The 22,262-nt window shown below is 37.7% G+C and overlaps 1 pseudogene; it reads left to right on the top strand.

The window, feature by feature from the left end:
• The first annotated feature begins 19,538 nt into the window (after positions 1 to 19,538).
• On the top strand, positions 19,539 to 21,088 carry LOC122136044 (annotated as a pseudogene).
• The last annotated feature ends 1,174 nt before the right edge of the window (positions 21,089 to 22,262 follow it).

The raw sequence follows: 22,262 nt of genomic DNA, 5'->3' as shown, positions 1-22,262 counted from the left end.
GAATGCCCTGCTGGCATTTGGCATTCGCAGGTGCCAAAAGTCAGTTTATTAAACAGTCTTGAAGTTCAAAAAAGGGAAAAATAAACAACGAAAAACAATCCAGGTAAAGGGCAGTGTGGAGCAGATCCAATAGCGCCTCCTGGACGACCAATTCCAGTAGGGAAAATCCACCACAGCAAGGCCAAGACAAACTGACAGAGAGGCGGGGGATTTTGCTGAGGCGGAGAGCTGGTGGCGCACTGGCGGCGAGGAGAAGAAGAGCAGAGGCAGCGTTCGGAGATCATGAGCATGGGAAGAGCTGACAGACTTTTCTGCTGATTTTTTTAAACCAGCTGTCCCAACCCTCCGGTAATGCATGACGTTCGAATCTTCAAACGTCATCAGTCACATTGTATTTTCATTTTGATACAAGCATCGGCACAGTGTGTGATACATACCTAGCCTAATCCTTTGAAAACTGCATCGGAGCATCAGAGCCACTGTATCATTCATCCCATCACTAATTCTTAATTCACCTTATCCGGTTGGCTTAATCTACCATTTTTTTTCTCGTCAAGTGTTCTTCTTCATTATTCCAAATAATATTCTTATATTTAGTAATATGGCTTCAGTAAAGCAGATCATACGTCCATTCTTCTTCTGCCTAAATACAAACAAAAGCTAAAACAGGAAAAAACAGTTATCACGACAATCCATCAATAAAAATCAAAACTCATCCCAAAGATCATAGATTTAGTACTAAACTCTCATCTCTGCAACTGGATAATGGACTTTCAATCAGGACCACTTCCATCAAATATATTTATGACAATTATATTACATACATTATATTACATATATTACAACATTTCATATCACTGTTATGCAGATGATTCTCAGCTTTACCTTCCAGTAAGGCTTGACACCACTGCTTCATTTGATGTGTTATTGGGATGTGTAGATGATATCAAGAGATGGATGACGAATAATTTTTTGCAGCTAAATGAGGATAAAACAGAGGTTTTAATTCTCGGTTGTCCGGCAGATTCCTCTCCTGCTCTGAAAGCACAGTTAGGTCCTGTCTCAAAAAATGTATGCAAACAAATCAAAAACCTTGGAGTGATCTTTGACTCTTCACTATTCTTTGATAAACAAATTAGTGCGGTTATTAGAGGAAGCTTTTTCCATTTAAGATCTATCGCAAAGTTGAAGAATATTCTTTCAAGCAAAGACTTAGAAGTTGCAATTCATGCTTTTGTAACATCACGATTAGATTATTGCAACTCTCTTTATTGTGGTCTTCCTCAATCTTCACTATCTCGATTACAAATTGTTCAAAATGCAGCTGCAAGACTTTTGACTGGATCTAGAAAGAGGGATCATATTTCTCCTGTTTTGCCATCCCTTCACTGGCTTTCCATTAAGTTTCGAGTTGATTTTAAGATCCTCATGTTTGTTTATAAGGCGTTGTCTGGCTGTGCACCAAGGTATATTTGTGATCTTATTGTGCCATATTGTCCTGCTAGGGTCACTTAGATCTTCAAATCACTTGCTTTTAAAGGTGTCACGAAGTCGCTACAAATTAAAGGGTGATCGGGCCTTTTCTGTGGCTGGGCCCAAGCTTTGGAATGCTCTCCCTTATCATGTGAGGTCTGCTCCTTCATTGGACAGTTTTAAATCTACTCTGAAAACACATTTTTATTCTTTAGCTTTTGGAAATTTGTAATTGTTGTTTTTTTTATAGTGTAGTCATGCTATGAACTATGTACAGCACTTTGGATTGGTTAAATGACTTTTGGTTTATTGTGTTAAATGTGCTTTATAAATAAAGGTTGTTGTTGTTGTTGTTGTACATACAGTTAGTGTTGGCGTTATGGTTATGTTCTGGGCAACACACCACACGCCTGTCCATGCAGCCATGCTTGGACAGAGCGGGGAGGGCAGCAAGACAAAGCCCCCCTGGGGTACAGAATAGAACCATTATATGCATACTGTGAGGGGATGAGCCAACGACAGACACAGTGGGCGTGGCGTCAGGCCTCTGAGAGGTTTTTATTAACAGAAAATAAACCAAAAGAGGGAATCCAAAAGGGGAGGAGTGTCCAAAACAACAGGGAATCTGGTGTCCTCGTCGTGCAGCGGGGTTCGTGAGGGTCTGGCAGTGTTCACGGAGGGAAGGGTCCAGGTAAGGGGCCGAGTCCGGCGGCCGCACGTGCTCCGCTCTTGGGTCCGGGGCGCGAGGGGCGGCGGCTCCTTCTAGCGGCCGCATCCTTCTCGTTGGCCGCGGTGCCTGCAGGGGATGGACGACCTGGCATTCTGGCCTGATGGCCGTTTAAACAGGTGCGGTCCTCATCCGGACCGCGGGTCTGGCAGCTCACGTCTCTGGTGGCGCTGGAGTCCCTCAACGCACCCTTCCTGGACCCACGAGGACACCAGTGTGCATGCACGGGGAAGAGACCGGTCTCCCGAGGAGAGGCGCGTTGGGCTTTTAAACAGCGGCGGTGATGAGGCTCCATTTCCTTCATGATTATCAGGGTGGAGGCAGCTGATTCGTCACAATACATAATCACAATTCACAATTACATGAGTCTTAAATGAAACGTGATAGAGAATGCTTCCAATGAAGTGACTGTAAAGAAAGAAACAAAAGTTAGGATTACAGGTTCAGTTGGTTGAGTTGGGGTTGGAGGAGGGAGTTATTTGCAAGCAGTGATGCGAAGGAAGAGACGCTGAATAAAGCTTGACTAACGTGGCCTGACTGAACTAATGCAATGCTGAATTTCTGACTTGCAGACCCTAAGTGGTGAGAACTGGTAACCATTTCTCATCCACACTGACCCTGAGCACAGGAGCCCCACAGGGCTGCATTCTCAGCCCCCTCCTATACTCTCTGTTCACACACAACTGTGCTGCCAAACACAGCTCCAGTATCATCTTTAAGTTGATGACACATCAATCCTGGGTCTCATCACAAATGGAGACGAGACAGCCTACAGAGATGAGGTGAGAACACTATCACAATGGTGCAATGACAACAACCTCTGCCTCAATGTCAGCAAAACCAAAGAGATGATCATGGACTATGGGAGGACACAGGAGGTCAGCCACACCCCATTACATATCAATGGATCCCCAGTAGAAAGAGTTAAGAGGATCAAGTTCCTTGGTTTGCACCTCTCTGATGACCTATCCTGGTCTCTGCACACCACATCAGTTGTTAAATCTGCAAGCCGGCTGCTCTACTTCCTACAGAAGCTCAAAAGCTTTGATCTCCCTCCCAGTATCCTTACAAAATTTTATAGATTACCATTAAAAGCATCCTGACGGGGTGCCTTACTGTATGGTATAGCAGCTGCTCACTCCTCGACCCCAAGGCCCTTCAGAGAGTTGTGAAAACAGCTTCATCATCGGCAACAAACTTCCATCCCTATAGGACATTTTTCATCTGCGATGTCTGAGGAAGACCCGAAAAATCACAACTGACCCTAGTCACCCAGCACACAGTCTGTTTATCAAACTGCCATCAAGCAGGCGATACCGGAGCATTCAGTCCAGAACCAGCAGGCTGAAAAACAGCTTCTACCTGCAGGTTATCAGAACCCTTAATAAACTGTAAAGCTGTCTCTAAAATTGCACTATTATCCCCCTTCATATCATATCAAAGACTATAAAAACATCATGTCTTTTGAATCTTGCATACTTTGCACAATTACATTACATACCTCAAAGCAAAGTCTCCACTTCAACCTTGCACCTGCACACTTTTTAGTTAAATTTTTATTTTTTATTTTGTTATCGTTTTTCTGACGAGTGGGGAGGGGCCGAGAACAGTGGGAACGGGTCGAGGGCAGTGGAGTGATTGGAGATGAGCGACACCTGCGCCACTCACCGGTCTCGAGTCCCACTGAGGAGATCTGGAAGGATAAAAGAGGAGTTACGACAGAGAAGGATGAGAGAGGACCAGGCCTGGGTCTTATTTTGGGTTTTGGTTTTGTTTGTGTTTAACCCACTCACTCAAGATTCAAGATTCAAGATTTTTTTATTTGTCACATACACAATTATATAGAGCATATATAACCAGCAGTGAAATGTGAGACAGGTCCGCTCCATGGACAGTGCAATTATTAAAGAATACAACACAGATGAAAATATACATAAATATAGCTATGAAAGAATGAAATAAAAGTAAACAATAAAAATATAAGAATAAAATATAAAATATATAAAGAGATGTATACTGTAGAATTAAATATATAGTGGAAAATAATGTGCATGAAAGTAAACTGTAGTCTTAAATATTAAGATACACAGGAATGTACAAGAGGCAAATGTGCAAACAGGTTGACACTTTCAGTATGTCAATGTGAGGTAGTGAATGATGAATATCTTACTGATAAAGTGAATATTAAGTGGAGACATGAAGATGTTAGGAGGCTGGTTTTGAGTTTAGGAGCCTGATGGCCTGGGGGAAGAAACTCCTCCTAAGTCTCTCAGTTTTTGACATCAGGCTACGGAAACGCTTACCAGATGGCAGCAAAGTAAAAAAAATGGTTACTGGGGTGAATGGAGTCCTTGATTATTTTAACAGCTCTGCTTTTGCAGCGTTTGAGGTAGATGTCCTGCAGAGAGGGGAGAGCAGACCCTGAGATGCGCTCAGCTAAGCGCACAACTCTCTGCAAGGCTTTGCAGTCATGACTGGAGCTGTTCCCATACCACACTGATATACACTCACCGTTCATCTTCCAACTCTTTCTCCCGCTGCAGACTTCGCTGAACCACGCCCCCCTTTCCACATACCCCCACCGCCGACTCAGGCCGTGGAGCCTCGAGACCGGTGAGTGGCGCAGGTGTCACTTGTCTCCAAACACTCCACCGGCCTCGACCTGTTCCCACGGCTCTCGGCCCCGCCCCACTCGTCACAGTATTGTATTGCATTGTGAATCTGTTGTAATCATTATTCTACATTTCTGTTGTTATTCCTGTACTGCTGTAGATTGCCTAAGCCTTACAAAAAGCATTTCAATGTATATTCTGTCACTGACATTTGTACACTTGAAACATGGCATCCATTAATGAATTACAATAATAAATTGATTAAATAATCATTAGAAAATTATATTAACAACAAATCATATAAACTATACTATAAAATCTAAAATAATAATAGCTAAATCATATACATAAACTAAACAAGATGAAAGTAATACATGATGCAAGTCACAGCTGTCTATTGGCTATTGCCACCTTTCTTGTCTTGTCCAAGACCTCAACGGCAGTGCAGGCGGAAGATGATGGCTAGCCTTACGGAATCATCACAACGGCTGGGAAGCCGGATGAAGGATGCAGCAGAAAAGGGCCTGCAAAAAACAGCAGTTGCACCCACGACAGAGCAGCCCTTTTTAAGATCCACTCTGCTCACCCCACGTGGGGAAGGGGCTAAAAAGGTGCTCTAAAAATAGCCTGCCTCAAACCACCTGACTGGATTACCGTATCCAGAGGGATCACCATTTGTGGTCAGAAACACAAAGTGTTTTTTTTTTTTTTTAAAGAATAGAGTTAGAATAGAGAGTGCTAGAGTTAGAGGGTCAAATAAAGATTGAAGAGATGTGTTTTTAGCCGATTCTTGAAGATGGCTAAGGACTCAACTGCTCGGATTGGGTTGGGCAAGTCATTCCACCAGGAGGGAACATTTCATTTAAAAGTCAGTAAAAGTGATTTTGTGCTTCTTTGGGATGGCACACTCAAGCAAGAACACAACTTGCACAACTTGCAGAACACAAGCTTCTAGAGTGCACATAAGTCTAAGGTAATACATTTAGGTAAAGGGGTGCAGAGCCAGTGGTGGTTTTGTAGGCAAACATTAATGCCTTGAATTTTATGCGAGCAGCTATTGGTAGCAAGTGCAAATGGATAAACAGAGGTGTGACGTACATACTTTTTGGCTCATTAAAAATTAATCTTGCTGCCATGTCCTGGATTAATTGTAAAGGTTTGATAGAACTGGCTAGAAGACCTGCCAAGAGAGCATTGCAATAGTCCAGTGTGGACAGAACAAGAGCTTGAACAAGGAGTTGTGAAGCATGTTCCGAAAGAAAGGGCTTGATCTTCATGATGTTGAATAAAGCAAATCTGCAGGACCAGACAGTTTTAACAATGTGGTCTGAGAAAGTTAGCTGATCATCAATCATAACTCCAAGGTTTCTGGCTGTTTTTGAAGGAGTTATTGTTGATGTGCCTAACTGGATGGTGAAATTGTGATGAAACAATGGGTTTGCTGGAACCACAAGCAGTTCTGTCTTGGCAAGGTTGAGTTAAAGTTGATGGTAGTTCATCCAGCAAGAAATGTCTGTTAGACAAGCTGAGATGCGAGCAGCTATCATCGGATCATTAGGATGGAATGAGAGGTTGAGCATAGCAATGGTATGAAAAGCCATGTTATTGAATGACAGAACCCAATGATGCCATGTAGACATAGTAGAGAAGTGGTCCAAGAACTGAGCCCTGAGGCACCCCAGTAGACTTGGACATCTCACCTCTCCAAGATACTTTGAAGGACCTATCTGATAGGTAAGACTCAAACCACTGGAGTGCGGTTCCTGAGATGCCCTTTGCCAATAGGGTTGACAGGAGAATCTGGTGGTTAAGTGTGTCAAAATCAGCGGACAGATCCAGCAAGATAAGAATTAAAGATTTGGAATCCGCTCTTGCCAGTCCTAGGGCTTCAACAACCAAGAGCAAGGCAGTCACGGTTGAATGTCCACTTCTGAAACTGGACTGGTCACTGTCAAGGAGGTTGTTCTGTGTGAGAAAGGCAGAGACTTGATTAAACAAAGCTCGTTCAAGTGTTTTTGCAATGAAAGGAAGAAGGGAAACCAGTCTGTAGTTCTCTAAAAGAGATGGGTTAAGGGTGGGTTTCTTAAATAGTGGGGTTATACGAGCCATTTTAAATGCTGAGGGAAAAACACCAGTGTGAAGGGATATGTTAATGATGTGAGTGCAGGTACAACTTCAGGAGAAATGGCTTGAAGGAGATGACATGGAATAGGATCAAGCAGACAAGTAGTAGGATGATGAGAAAGAACGAGTTTGGAGACTTCTGCCTCAGAGAGAAGGTAGCAACAGTGTTACAGTGGAAACAGTGGTCAAACAGGGATGCATCATTGCAGCCATATTCTACCTCACTGGCGAAGAGCTGCCTCAGGGGATTCCAATCATGTATAGAACTGATGGCAGACTCTTCAACCGTTAGGCTCAGGAGAAGAGTCTTCAAAGATCAAGACTTATCAGTCCAAACAAAACTCCTGGTCTATAGAGCTGTTGTCCTCCCCACCCTGCTGTATGGAGCCGAGTCATGGACCACCTACAGCAGGCACCTGAGAGCCATGGAACAATACCACCAAAGATCCTTACGAAAGATTCTGACGATCAGCTGGGAGGACAGACACACCAACATCAGCATCTTGGAGGAAGCCAACATGACCAGCATCCCACTATTATAATGCAGTACGAGCTTCGATGGATGGGCCATGTCATCTGTATGCCCAATACACATCTCCCCAAACAGATCCTGTACTCTCAGCTGAAGGAAGGTAGTCGATCAATTGGTGTACAAAAGAAATGTTATAAGGACAACATCAAGGCCATTTTGAAGAAATTCCATATTACTTTGAGCAATTGGGAACACATTGCACTGGACAGAAGCTCCTGGAAGAAATCTATACAGGATGGTGCAGCACATCATGACATAGAACTCCACCGTGCCACAGAGATAAAGTGACAGCTTCGCAAGGAGAAAGATAAAAAAGCTTAACTATCATCAACGATTACCACTTTATCCTGTCTACATTGTACCAAAGTATGCGGATCACGGATTGGCCTCTGCAGCCATCTGAAGTCCCACAAGTAGACCCAAAAGAGAGGACAGTCGTACTCGGTGTAAAGAACAGAAACTGCTCTTTGTTAATAATTGGAATCTTTTCTGGGAGCGTCCTAGGCTTTTTCGTGCTGATGGCCTGCACCCCAGCAGAATCGGAGAAGAACTCCTGTCGGACAACATCTCCAGGACTCTGCGCTCCATATGACTAGTAAGGCAATTCTCAAATAACTGCTATGATGGCTTTTGTTCTACCCGCTTAGATGATAGAAGTACTTGCGCTATCCAATCTATTAAGACTGTATCTGTTCCCTGAAAAGTGAGGTCAAAATATAAATTTAACGTAGGATCTAGAAAAAATCTTATCGTGATTAAACCAGAAAAATTTAAAATAAATGAACAAAAACTATTTGTAAAGTTTGGGCTCATAAACATTAGATCACTCACACCCAAAGCAGTTATTGTAAATGAAATGGTCACAGATAATAGTTTTGATGTACTGGCTAAAACCAAATGATTATATTGGTCTATGTATGATTATGAGTATGATTTTCCACAATACTCATTAAAATCTCTTTACATTTTTGTTTTCAAATTCAACATGAGCAGTTATTGAATCTAAGAAACAAAGATGACTTTTGAACTTCTGCACTATAAACAAATACATGCTCATTTACATTTACATTTACATTTACATTTACATTTAGTCATTTAGCAGATGCTTTATCCAAAGTAATGTTTCGATCTTTTTAATATACAAAAGCATGCATACACATCTTCTATAATAAAGCCTACATTTCCTCATACACTTTCTTTCTTTCTTTCTTTCTTTCTTTCTTTCTTTCTTTCTTTCTTTCTTTCTTTCTTTCTTTCTTTCTTTCCCTGGAACTAAAAACAGAATTTTCTTTGGTAAATTTGCACAAAACAATTGGTCATAAAGAGGCATGAGAGAAGTTTCATGAGGGTAATCTACGGACTGTAAACTATAGTAAATCTAATGACCAATTTGAAATATATATTTACCTTTATTCAAAGCAATTCACATAACACACGTATATCCTTTCAGTAGTGTTTTTCATGGATCTTCCCTTTCAGAGTTCACCCTTCAACTTTTTGGTAACCACCCTCAAAACTTAGATCCTATTCCCCCACTCTGTCCCTCCACTTTCCTGTCAGTTCTTTACTAACAAAAGGAAATTGATTATGCATATTGTCAATGATTCCCATGGGCATTCATATGTAATGAACGGCACTGATCTTCAGATTGGTATACCACATGAATTTTATGCACAATGAATTCTAATGATCTTTCAATGTTAGTGCATGCAGGTTATGTTATTTAATTTCTTGGCGTGCAGAAAGGGAAATGCAATTATGCAAATGTGTGCTATTTGATGGACTTTATTCAACTTAGTTAGGCAAACAACACAAAGAAAACAGAGATTTCAATATGAAAACAATGAACAAATATCTTTCAAAGAGCATACAAGAGAAATACAAAATAATCACTGAGAATGATGGGTTATATCAGGATGTGCTCATTTACTTTTAATCATTCCTTTTATGTATTTCCTCAAATGTGAATAATTTGACACATTTCATCTACAAGAAACTCTCTGGTCAAAGCCACATCCACTTTGACTGGCAGTGACTGTAAACGATCAATAAAGTCTGTAACCAAAATATCATACACCACATAATTTTCATTGAATGAATGTCCAGTTATTACAAGCATTGATATCTAACTCAACTAATACAGTGACTTTTTACTTATGCACCCGTATTGCATGCAAATGACTCTGAGTTATGAGTAATGGCTTAAGGTAATCCTAACCCCAAGCAAGGTATTGTTTTACAATGTAAACAGCGATAAAACTAATGTAAAACATCAATTACTATGACTCAGAAAAACAAATGACTGCATTTGCATTTTTCCATTAATTTAACCTTTCAGAATCCCCTGTTCAAATATATATATATATAAAAAATATATATTAAATATATATATATAAGTATAAAAGTTTTTTTTTGTTTTTATTGTTTTTGTGTGTACTATGTATATGTTTTGTATTAATGTAAAGACTTTCATAATTTTTTATTATTGTTAATTTAAACTATTGCTGGCAAACACATATATATATATATATATATATATATATATATATATATATATATATTATAATGTTATATTATATACATAGACATGCGGATCTTCTAACCAAGCATGAGAATGGGAAAGAAAGGTGAAGGTAGTCAATAATCTGAGTATTTCAGAAACTACTGGGATTTTCACAAACAACCACCTCTCCGGTTTACAGAAAATGGTCTAAAACAGGAAAAACAAGAAAAGATAATAATAATAATAATAAAAACATCTAGCAAGTGGCAGTTCTTTGGTTGAAAAAGCCTTGCTGATAAGAGCAGTCAGAGGACAATAGCCAGACAGGTTCAAGTTAAATGAAAGGCAGTAACTCAAATAACCACTTGTTACAACCAGGGATGCAAAACGTTAGGGTTGACAAAACGTCACGTCAAACTTTAAAGCAGAAGTGATTGGAACAGGACTTTCTCATTATGGATGTGCAGCCCACAAATTTGCAGCATCTATCATGTCACTATAAATTGGTTTCCAGTACCTCGTTGAATCAATGGCACAAAAATTAAAGGAAGTTCTGAAGGCAAACACGGTACTAAGGTAGGTGGCATTGAGTTTTCATGTTCTTTAAATAAACAAATCTACTAGACACTGTCGTATCTGCATGTTGATATCTGCATGTTGATGATGTTCTAGGATTTGCATGGTACATGCCAGAGCCCCAGTGAAGGTAATAAACTGTTCAGTGCTCAACCATCCTTAAACCAAAGCAGTTCACTACAGCAGAGATGAAGATGACTCTCACTGGACTTCTCCTGTTTGTCCTTGGACTGAATGCAGAAGAATATTATAGAGCACACATTTATGTGTCCACTCCAATGGCTTGGATTCAAGCTAATAGTTACTGTAGAACATACTATACAGACATGTCCACCATCACTAGTCAGGAGGAACATCAGAAGTTGGTAGCAGCCGCAGGGGGAACATTCTCTGAAGCTTGGATTGGTCTGTACAGACCAGCTGCAAATCCAAAAATCCTGATATGGTCTAATCGAGAATCATATAACTTCACTAAGTTAAAGAATAATGACAGTGGCTTCAGCTGTGTATATGCTACAGAGCTTGAATGGTATATGGATTATTGTAAAACTGAGCTTCCTTTCTTCTGCCATTTCAACTATGAATTGAGGCTTATAAGTATGAATATGACTTGGGAAGATGCACTTGATTACTGTAGGTATTGGTTTACTGATTTGGCCAGCGCAACAGACCAGTATCAGTTGGAAATTTTGCAAAATAATAGCGAAGCTTCCACGACAGAAGGCGTATGGACAGGACTGCGCTTCCTGGCGGGAGAATGGCACTGGGTGAGCAAGACTTTCAGACATATTCCATATCAGGGCTCACTGCCGTCATGCCCAGAAGAGCCATACCGCTGTGGAGCTCTCAACAACAGAACAGCGCAGTGGGAGATGAGAGACTGTGAGGAGAGGCTCGACTTCATGTGTTACAAGGTGAAAGTGAGTAACAGAAATGTATTTATATATATTCTTTCTCATTAAATTTAACAGTAATAAAACTTTCAGTTGGTTTATTCTTTATTAAACATATAAAAATGCTTATAAGTTTGGGTTTGCTTATCTGAATTTACCTTAATAATAATAATAATATAGCTTGATTAAATGTCACTCTTAACAGCTGTAAATATGGGTGAGAAGAGGACGAAGTTCAATTTCACACAGGTTTTCCAGCAGATCAACACCACATGCTGTAACTATGGACATATTGCAACTTTTGTCAACAGACCAGTTTTCAAGAACATATAAGTTGTTTAATAATTTGAATGATATCAAACTTTTTCGCATTGCTTGAAAAGTGTGTTTATGCTTTGTTTTTATATTACCTTCATGACATAACATACGTTTAAATATATTTTATTTTTATGCGGTTTAAGTGTCCAAAAGTTTATAAAACGTACCGCATTTATTAATGTAGGTCATGTTAATTTAAATTTATTTAAATCTAAAATAAATTATTGTCAATTCATTTTCATGCATAATACCCAATATTATGTAAATGTATAGAACTTGAAATGTTAATGGTGTATTATTCGTAGAAACTTTTATATAATTAGTAATATTTCAAGATGAACATTTACCGGACTAAAGCAACTTAGATTTACCTGATTATGAAAAATCATGGTAAAATGTAAGTATCAAATATGATACATCAGGGTTGTGAGAAACATTTATTTGTTTATCTATTAATTCATTATGTTGCATTGCATTATATGTTTTGTCCTCTAAAAAAAATAAAATAAAAATAAAAATAACAGCTTTAATTAACCTAAGACATTAAATTTTAAACCTAAAGACATTAAATATAATCTTACTAAGACATATAGAGAGATATAGAGTGACAATATTAGAGTCAATATTAGAGAGATATAGAGTGACAATATTAGAGAGATATAGAGTGACAATATTAGAGTCATTATTAGAGAGATATAGAGTGACAATATTAGAGAGATATAGAGTGACAATATTAGAGAGATATAGAGTGACAATATTAGAGAGATATAGAGTGACAATATCAGACATTTAAAACCAAAGACATTAAATATCATCTTACTAAGACATATAGAGTGACAATATTTACATGCATTTTATGTAAGTAGTCCACTGTACTGTTATAAAGATTTGACTAATTTACATTACAAGCTAGCAGAATTTTATCTTACTTTTTGGATATATAAATAACCATCTGCACCAAATGGCATATTTTGGACCCCATATATATCTGAATATGGGGCTCACACTCAAAAAATGGATTTTTATGACTATTTATTAACATTTTTATTTATTTAAAGACTTTACAATTTTTTCTACTAGTAAAAATAACAAGTACTGTAGAACCCTATTGTAAAATCCTACTCACACACTCCCGCACCCACACATTAGACTATAATCCAAAAGAATCAACAATAAGTGACACTATTCCTAGTGCAAAATACTGTAAATACACAAAAATTATTTGAAGTATACTACAAATACATCTACATATTTGTGTACTTAATTAATTAAAAAAAAAAAAAAAAAAAAAAAAAACAGCAATTGTACTTTTAGTATACTAAACTGGTATATTTAAAGTCTGCTAAATTGGAACAACTAATTTTGTGCTTATTGCACTTTAATTGTGCAGAAGGAAGTCCAACTAAAGATTTACTGAAGTATACTTGATTGTGCTAAAGTAGAACTTTTTATACTTAAGGTATACAAGTAAACTTTAGGTAGGCTACACTTTAAATATCTTGCATTTAAAGAGATCAATAGAGACATTAAAACATATTTTAGGTTTAATATTAAGAAATGTGCATTTTGAATAAGTAGTATGCTATTATACTATAACAGTTAGTCTTCTTGAGCAATATATCAGTAGGCTGAATATGTTAATATGTTAAGATTTGAACTATTCTTAGTATGAAATAAATGCATTTTAAATATATAACATTTTTATTAGGGCATTTAAACTTTTAACATTTAGCAGTGTGTTTTGGAACAAAGGACAGTCTTTTGTGTATGTGTGTGTGTGTGTGTGTGTGTGTGTGTGTGTGTGTGTGTATGTATGCTGTTGTTCAAATTTCAAATGAATTTGCACATGAAAAAATTAGATTGGAAAGCGGGGCAGAGGGCAAGGTTTCAGAGAGGTTTTCTTTTATTATTATTATTATTATTGTTATGCTCACAGCTCATATTTCGACATATTTAATGTTCTTTTAGTGTTTACAGAGATTTTTTAAAACTAAACAGGCACAAGTCTGGCCACCAATAGCCTTTGGCTGAGGAATGCTGAGCACAGCCCCTGAGTAGTCTCTGCTTTAAAATGAGCCTGACGCATTTATGAAGACTCAGCAGCAGATGGATCGAGTGATGTAATTGTACCACAGAACAAAACAGCAAAATATACATTATTGTATTTTGTTTTAAATGTTTTAAATGAACACTATTGATACTTATAAAAATGCCCTTTTGGCCCAGACCACTTTTTTTAACAGCAGTCTTCATTACAGATTTGTAAAAATTACCATGCATTTCTTTCAAGGGATACAAGATTTAGACATATACACCTAAAATGTGTATGATTACTGTTCCTTTGTTATTAAAATGTAATAATCTTTCATTAATAAATTTTTAGTTTGAACTCAAAACCTGTTTTCAATTTTTTTTTTTAATAATTGTGAATATATTATATATCTGTCTTTTTAAAACAATATGAGTTCAGATGTCAAGAATGTATTGCTTTTATCTTCAAGTTATATCAAAGACAGAAAGTAATATTATCCAAATTTTGTCTTATGTTTTGTTTACAAAAATTACAAACAGGATATACTGTATGTAGTGCTTCAGAAAATTGCACTCTATGTGCATGTAAACATACCCTGATCAGCCACAACATTAAAAGCATTGACAGGTGAAGTGAATAATATTGATTATATCATTGTTATTATATCATCATAATGACACATGCAAAGGGTATATTAGACGGATGGAGGTGTATTCTGATTTCCTGGCAAATTTCTGTGCCACCTGATCAAGAAATTAAAGAATTAGTTATAATTAACATGTCTTATCACTCAAGTCATTAATCGTCATCAGACATGCACAGTGGATTTTAAAACCATGTAGATCACGTTTTTTAGTCAGTCTAATAGTTTAAATAGGTCATGTACGTAGGATGAAACATAAGACTAAACCATATTATAAAAAGATATTATTAAAAAAGAAAAGCAAAGAAATTACCGGAAGGCTGCCCTCCTTCTCCCAGTTTATCACCGATGTCACAATTTGAGCAGATATCTTTTAAAAGATAAATATTTTAGAGATAAAATTTCAAACAGTCACATTTCATTCAGTTTTAGAGAAATGAAATTTCTGCAATTCAACAAGCTTTCTCAATCCAAACTGAATAGTTTTCTAATTTTCACATATAAACAGATTTAATAGCGTAATATTACAGACAGATTATTGCAATAAATATTGTTATGGTGCTCCTCAGAAGAGGGGAGGATGTCAGAGCTGCTGCTAGGAGCTTCCTGATGATCACAATCCTCTGCAGTACATGTGATGTTCTTTAGAGAAATCTGATCTAAAAAGCGGAATAGAAATTAAATGATTGAATAATCATAAAAATTTCTAATAGCATTGGGGACATTTTTTTGTATTATCCATTACTTTATTATCCATTCATATCTAAGTGACCTTTTGATATCAGAGATCCAATGTAGGTATATTCATACAAAGTTGATGTGATTTACCATCAGTAGAGCACCTAGAAGATCTGTACTTAGATAAGAATTTGTCACAACTAGGCTTATCAATTTGTCATAAATATTAAATCTAATGTCTAATGTTGTCTGTTTTAATGTTTTATGATACAAGTAAATTAGGCTGCATTAAAAATGCAAAAAGCTCACTACTTACTTCAACTAAAACTCATTGAAGTTTGTTGGAGTGTATACATTAACTATTTAAACCCAATACAGCTAAATAAAGAAATAAATAAAATAAATCATAAATTAGATAATAGTTTTGAGGAAAGGTCTAGCATCAGTTGTTTAAAGATCCCACATGATTTGATAACTCATCTAAGTCCACATTTAAATCCAGATTCAAAACATATCTTTTCAACTTTGCATTTACTGAATGGGTACTGAAACTTATTTATGTATCATTTTTATTCTTAATTGTTTTAATACATTCTAAATCATATATATATATATATATATATATATATATATATATATATATATATATATATATATTTATTTATTTATTCCTTGCTTTTATTACTTTTTTTATATTTCTTATGAATACTATTTTTTATTTCTTATCCACCACATCTGTGATTATTTTATGATTATTTTAAATCCTGTTTATGTCTAGAGGGCTGAGAAAAACTCTTTTTGAATTAGGATTTTGGTAAGTTTCTTTGTTTTTTATGTGTTTGTTGAAGTCTTTCTGTCTCTGTTTTTGTCTGCCACGTGCTCCTCTTGTCCCACCTGTCTTGTGTTGTTGTGTTGTCTTGAGTCTCGTCTTGTTTGTTTTCATGTTTTTGTCCTGTCTTACCCTAACCCAGATTCCCTGGCCACTGACCCCGGCACTTCCTGGAAACAGCTCTTCTCTCTCACGTATCGAGTCTCTGGTTCTGTGAGTCCCTACCTGGTGGCTAGACTGTTGCGACATTTGAGTTTCACTTCAAATTAAGAGTTCCCTATGTTCCTGACTGGTCCTTCCTCTGGCGTTGCTTCCTCCATGCTCGAAGTCCATGGTCATCTTGGACTGTCTCAGCGGTCATCCCTCCTGCCTGTATTGTCATCTGCCCTGCCCTTCTGTTTGGACCGTTTCACTCCTCATTCCCCCTGGTGTTCTAGTCTACGTCTTGTTAATAAAATACCCTTGTCTGCTCAGTTGCATTTGGGTCCCATTTTTTGCAGATCCCTGACACTAGCGCTTTGAATTACCTTTGTGTGAAATCTACTATAAAAAATAAACTTGTACAGGTAAATTTTTTATGGTAGTTATAATGAATGAATAAACCCAAATAAATAAGTAAATAAAACATATAGCATAATTTCTAATGATTATTCTAAAGACACTTACCAGTAGTAAGTTAGTTGTTGCTGAACTCCCATTTTCATTGTCATTAAAAATGGCCTATCATAATGGAATTCTGATATTCTGACATTAGACAAGAAACTGAATCCCTTGATAAAGAGAATCATACATTTGCTTACAATGAAAATAAGCCTAATTAAATTTGATATTTCCTGCAATATGGATTTTTTAATTGCTTAAAATCAATCCAGACCATCTGATTGTTTTCTGTTTACTTTGTTCTCTCTCTTTTTTTATTGAAATATTGCTCACTTCTCATTCATTAGGTGATCATTTGCTAGAAAAGGGTTGTGTTTCCTTTCACACCATACCAACGAATCTCTTCTGAAAAAAGGTGAAAAAGGTGAGGTGAAATTTAGGTAAAAAAAGTGTCCATTCCATTCATCATAACCATGAACAATGTTTCTTTGATCTCCTTGAAGTTAGTAGAGAAAAGGCCGAATTGATAAGCTGATTATTTAGTGGCTATAATGTTCTGGTCTGCGAAGCAAAAAAAGCGTATGTTAACAATAACAATGGAAAGTCAATGGAGGTTGTATGAGTTTATTCAAACAATCAAAGGTCAAAACCAGTAGATCAGTAAATACAGCAACCAAACCCAAAACAGATGGTAAAATAGGCATAACAAAGGGTAAAGAAATGCTAACAAAATTAAGCAAAACTTTGCAAAGACTGGTAAGCAAATCTGTTCCCTTTGCTTGTAACAACCAGCTGTAGTGCTGTCATGTTGGTTGTTACATGCTTACATGTAAGAAATAAAGAAAATGTGAGAAATGAAACCAAAATGTTAAATCTTTAATGTTTATAAAAGAAACAGTGACTTCCTCTTTGTTGCAGAGAAATCTGTGCTCATTTTCTGTTAAGAAATACATTTGTAAATTGTAGTGAACAACAGTATGCATTTTATTTTTATTGTATATAATTAATTACTTTAGAATCAGGCATAATCTGCAAATTAATTTATTTATTTAATGATGGGAAGCGTGTGGGAAAACGGTCGGCGCTTCCGGGCGCATGGTCTAAATGTATGTATTGCACAGCCTTAGTACTGATATCCTTAGACTTCAGTGCTTTGCAAATGTTTTCCTGGCTGTTGATCCAACTAAAATTGTATGTTCCTCCAGCTGCTTCTTCAAGCATCTTAATATCCTCATAGTTAGAGACTACAAATGGGTTTTTCTAAAACTGTGTGCAATAATTCAGAGCAACAGTGCAGGCCACTAAAGCGGTCACATGAATGTGCACTTTAATTCCTGTCTGACCTGTTGTTAGTCCATAAAGGACAAACAGGAGAAGTCCAGTAAGAATCATCCTCATCTCTGCTGTTGTGAGATGCTTTGGCTTAAGGATGTTGAGCACTGAACAGTTTATCACCTTCACTGGGCTGCTTTCACAGAACATTCGAATTCTATGTATGCACCATAGAAAGAGTAATAAAATAGAGAATATGTATACTGTATATATTAAAATGGCCGTATCAACGTAATTACTATTAGAATAGTTACAAAGCTCAGGATTCATAATGCAGCATGTAGAAAATAGCAACAGCAAATTTTTCACAAATCATAATTCGGGCTAAAATGAATCCATACGTTTCAAGCTTTTTATTTTGAATGAAACAGAAACTGATTTGAATATAGGCCTAGTACACCATTTTAAAAACAATGTTAAACAACAAATGATAAAAATTACAGTACTATAATGTACATGAAGTCCTATCCAGCTGATTCGAATTCTTTGCAGCACAATGGATGGAGAAATGCAAAGACTTTACTGAGAATTTTAATAGACCAGCCTCGATCAAATTACCATCATCTTAATGTTTGTGTCTGTCATTCAAACACACAGCAGTGGCATTGCCTTGAACAACAGATTGTTTGTCAAGCATCAGCTGCAAAAATGGCATACAAATGTAGCTGTTGTTTGCATAGTTTTTCATCCAATTCTGCATGCAAAGAAAATCCACATCAACAATCATTCAAATGAGAGAAATTATTATTTGCCTTTGTCAACATTTACATTTCTTAGAATGAACATGATGTCATCAGTTATGCACCATTAGATACATATTCAATGCTGACAGACTGATTACTTCTTCAGATATGTTCTTATTAAGATATCATTTGCAGTGATGAAGAACACACACATTGCTATTTTTTAATTCATTGTGTGCGTGTGTGCGTGTGTGTGTATATGTGTGTGTGTGTGTGTGATCAACTTTATCACTTTATGCCTAGCTTCTGACTAAAGGGCCTGACTGTTGATATTTGTTTGATAATTTCATTTAAAATGATCTCACTGGTTCCCAGTTGCGGAAGGAATCAAATTTAAACTTTTGATGCTGGCTTTTAGGACTGCCACTGAAACTGCACCTCCCTTTCTCAAATCACTCCTACAATATGCTTCCTACTGTCACTGAAAGAGCAGCTTTATTATTCCTTCCCAACAAGGCACACATTTATCCTCCTAAGGCTACGTGTACATGACAACGATGTAGTCAAAAACTGGATATTTTTTCCCTTGTGTTTTTGAAAGGTTTCACGTATACACGACAACGTCACCTTGTTAGTAAACAGTACCTGTAGGGAAGTGACGATTATATGTTGTATATGATGCGTCTCCGCTGTTGTTTGTATGATGGTGAAGTAAATCCACACTTTGCTGAAGAAGTATTAACAAACTCTTGAGCAGCAACAACAGTACCATGTACTCTGCCATTGTTGTGTATGATTGTTCGCGCTTGCCTTTAAAATCGACACGTACTGCGCATGTCGATATACCTAACACGTACCATGCACGAGCATGATGTCACCTAGGGTGACCAAACGTGCCATTTTCCCAGGACACGTCCTGGCCAGGATTTATATATTGCCTAAAATATCCAGGTTTTGGCTTTGGTTTCCTGTTTTCATACTTAATGAAGGTAATGATCCCCATAGCGTCTAGCGACGCAGTACAAGTGAAGTATAGAAAGGGAATGTACTTGGTTACTTATGTAACCTCGGTTCCCTGAGATACGGGAATAAGTACTGTGTTCCTTGTTGTGCCATGACGCTGCACAACTCTGTGTCATTGCTTGTGGTGGCTTCTGCCATGTCTATGAAGAATCACTCTTGAAGTCTTGGGGTTTTGATGGCTGAATTTAATTTGGTAATAATACAAATAAAAATCTTCTTCATGCCTCAGTCGAATTTACCTGAGATCCTATGGCATAATGCCCGCTTATATAGCCAGATGGCCCCGCCCATGTTGTTCTGTGTTCTGTTGTTCTGTTTCACATCTAAATGGTTCGCAAATTCACACACATCCGCATTCAGCCCTGGATATAATGCGGCATCGTCCCCTTGGAATTATAAGGTTCTATCTGCATTCCGAGTAGTTTTGAGATATTGAGCTTCAAAGTTTTTGTGTTCGATTCAACTGTGTAGATAGAACCTTATTTTTTTTTAAATAAAAAGTCCCATAATGTACACAACATTAAAAAAAATCTATCAAATAATGTAAATACATTGACACAGAATAAGAATATGTGAATAACTCAAATTTGGCAAAAATGTCAAATAGAACCTTATAATTCCAAGGCAACAGCATGTGTAGGAAGTAGGAAGGCCATGGTCGGCTGCCACTGGAGGTGGCATTGATGACACCTGCCCCAGTGTCCCGCAGCTCGTGGAGTGGTTTAACAGTCCTGCTCAATACAGCATGATCCTGGAGAGCCCAGTTCCATGCCAAGATCTCCAGAGTTTCTGTGAGGAGAATGGCTGCCAGGATGAGAGCCTGGAAATGAAAGTGCTGCTGCAGCTCATCACAGCACTGAAACATCTGCACCGGGATGTCAAGCCACAGAACCTACTGATTTCCACAGACTCACATGACATCAAGCTTCGATTTGGCTGTGGAGATCTACTAAAGGACTTGGCCTACAGATTGTTTGCAGATTGGTTTGTGTTACAGCAGGAAAGATCTCACTACATCACTCTGTTGGATGTATTTGTACATGGATATTTGTGAACTTTTGATGACCAAACAAAGAGAAACTATTCAGACGTAAAGATATTTTGGACTGGACCCTTTTCAGTGCATGTTTTTGGTGTTGTTTGGTCTCTCGTGCACTCCTCAGTACACCCCTCCTGAGTGGTTTCATCGGCACCTCTTTCGTGCAGAACCGGTTTCTGTTTGGTCAGTGGGGGTGACGCTCTACAACATCCTGTACAGTTGTTTGCCCTTCAGAGCCGCATGGAAAGTCACCTCCAAAAGCATACTGCACTTCTCCTCGAGAGCTGTCTACAGGCAAGAGATAAAAACCATGTCCAGACCGAGATGAAGTTTAATGTTTAGTGTTGCTGAACACAAGTGCTGTGTTGTGTGTAACAGAGTGCCGTCAGTTGATTAGCTGGTGTCTCAGAGTAGCGGTGGCAAATCACCCCCAGATTAGATGACACTGAGCGCCAGCCCTGGTTACACTGAACAGGTGGCCAATGACTTTACAGAAATCACAATGACAGCAGTCTTTGGTTGGATTGTATGGTTAGGATCAGTCTAGATAAATGGTTTTAATTATTTATATAGGGTGACCAGGACTGACACAGAAACTGTAGAGAACAGCTTCCTGGGCACCTAAAGAAAAGAGGAGTGGACCATCAACTAATGGCCACCCCACAATTAGGTTTTTTATCCTCTGATTCAATCTGTGAGGGGCTCTGTGTGGATGCTGGAGAAGCTGAACATGTAGCGCCAGCTGAAACCCAAGCTATGATGATATCGGCTAGATGGACATAAATGTATAATTGTTTTATCTATTTATTTATTTATTTATTTTTTAAGTAGCATAACAGATGCATAGAATGCATACCAAAAATGTTATTTTAAATAAAATAATCATTAACTGAAATAAAGTAAAATTAAATTTAAAATCAAATTATCTAATAAGAACAGGGAAAAGGAACAATTGGAAACAGAAATGAGAAACATCAGAAGAAATCAAACCCAGGGCTTAAAGGGATACTCCACCCCAAAATGAAAATTTTGTCACTAAATCACTTACCCCCATGTCTTTCTAAACCTGTAAAAGTTTCATTCATCTTTGGAACACAATTTAAGATATTTTGGATGAAAATCGGGAGGTTTTCCAAAAGGTTGAGAGTTCAAGTCTCGGGCCAGCAGGAATTGTAGGTGGGGGGAGTGAATGTACCGTGCTCTCTCCACCTTTAATACCACGACTTAGGTGCACTTGAGCAAGGCAGTGAACCCCCAGCTGCTCCCTGGGCGCCGCCGCATAAATGGCTGCCCACTGCTGTGTGTGATCAAGGTGTGTGTGTGTTCACTGCTGTGTGTGTGCACTTTGGATGGGTTAAACGCAGAGCACGAATTCTGAGTATGGGTCACCATACTTGGCTGTATGTCACGTCACTTTCACTTTTGCATTTATGAAGACTCACCAGCAGATGGAGTGATCGATCCATCCATTCTTCGAACAGTGCCTTAAGCTGCAGGTGGAAGAAACACCTTGGACAGATCATTATAAAATACAGAAGTATAATGAAAAAATAAAATACATTTGTTATTTAAGAATGTTTTATATTAACACTTAAGGAGTAGGCTTATATTGAACTTTAACACCTTTACATACTCTCACATTCAG

The sequence above is a fragment of the Cyprinus carpio genome, chromosome B1, assembly GCF_018340385.1.
Source record: "Cyprinus carpio isolate SPL01 chromosome B1, ASM1834038v1, whole genome shotgun sequence".
Classification (NCBI taxonomy): Eukaryota; Metazoa; Chordata; class Actinopteri; order Cypriniformes; family Cyprinidae; genus Cyprinus; species Cyprinus carpio.
The sequence above is the reverse complement of the archived record's forward strand: the minus strand, read 5'-3'. Positions and strand labels throughout refer to the sequence as shown.